The following is a 1382-nucleotide window of genomic DNA, read 5'->3' on the forward strand; positions in this document are numbered from 1 at the left end:
GAACCCAGGAGAGAGGTGGTGGTGCTTTGGGAGGAACGGTTGGTGAAAGGGCTGGAGGGAGGCAGCATGTCTGGCCTTGCAGTAATAGGCCTTGTGCTATTGATGGTGATTCTGCCTTCCTCTTGTGGGATTAGACGAGCTCAGAAAATGTGGCCTCCTTGCCCTTTTTGTACCTTCTTTCCTATGCATTCTTGCCTTCTGATTCCTCCCTATGCAAATGCTGCCCTTCTGAACTTCCATGGTTGATAGTTCTGAGGGGACTTACTGGTATAATTGTTCACCTTGTAGGCTACAAAGACTGCTAACTAGAAGGCTGGAGGTTCAAACCCACCAGCCACTCCTTGGAAGGAAGGTTGGACAATCTACATCTGTAGTGATACCACCTCAGAAACCCAAGGAGGGGTCACTATAAGTTGGGCCCGACTCAATGGCACATAAAACAACAACAGTAAGTGCCCAGAGGCACCCCACTCCACCAGTAAGCCTCCTGCCTGAAGGCACTCAACTTTTTTGCTCCATGGGTCCAGAAGCCCACTGTGTTGCTCCTGCCAGGTCTCCTGGTTCTGTTGCCACTGTTTCTCTGCCGCTACTTCTCACTGTTTCAGCAAAGAGTTACAGCTCTCTGTCCATCTCCTTGGTTAAGTGGGTTTTAGCACAGGGGTGTTGGGTCCAAAGGCCTCACTCCACTCCTGGCTCTTCTTTCTTGATGGTAGTGAGATACCCTCTTCTCACTTCTGGCATGGCTCATTTTAAGTCTAGTAGGATGGCAAAACTGACTGTGATAGTTGGAGCTGTGTGTCAACTTGGCTGGACCCCAGTTCTGTGTGGTTGTTCCCATGATGGGATCAGATGACTGTGCTCTGAGTGGCCAGTCTGCCCAAGGGGAGTTTCCCTAGGGGTGTGGCCTGCTTCCAAGATATCCAAGGACATTCTGGGAAGAGCCGCATTCCTTGAGGGATTGGAACCCTGGTATGCGAACTACAGACTTCCTTGAGTGAGCGTACAGACTTCCTTGAGTGAGTGGCCCACCGCTTGGCCTGGAGATCTCGGATTCGTCTTTTGTTGGAGTCAACAACCAGTGTACTGCATGCCAGCTTGACTCTCTCGGCTCCCCTGTGCTTGCGGAAGCCAAGGCGGCCGCAAGCCCCATCTCCTCCAGAGATTTGGACTTTTCGGCTTGGACTTGTCGACTTCTATACGCTTGTGAGCCATTTTCCTAAGATAAATTTCTCTCTCTCTCTCTCTCTAAATATATATATATACACTTTGCTGGTTTTTGTGTTTCTCTAGAGAACCCAATCTAACACATATGGTACCGAGAGTGGTTCTAGAGAGACAAAATCATAAGGATGGGCTTCCTAGATTGGTTCTCCAGTTTGATT

This window comes from Orycteropus afer, unplaced genomic scaffold (genome assembly GCF_000298275.1).
Source record: "Orycteropus afer afer isolate SDZICR_OR568_19922 unplaced genomic scaffold, OryAfe1.0 scaffold00330, whole genome shotgun sequence".
NCBI classification, from domain to species: domain Eukaryota; kingdom Metazoa; phylum Chordata; class Mammalia; order Tubulidentata; family Orycteropodidae; genus Orycteropus; species Orycteropus afer.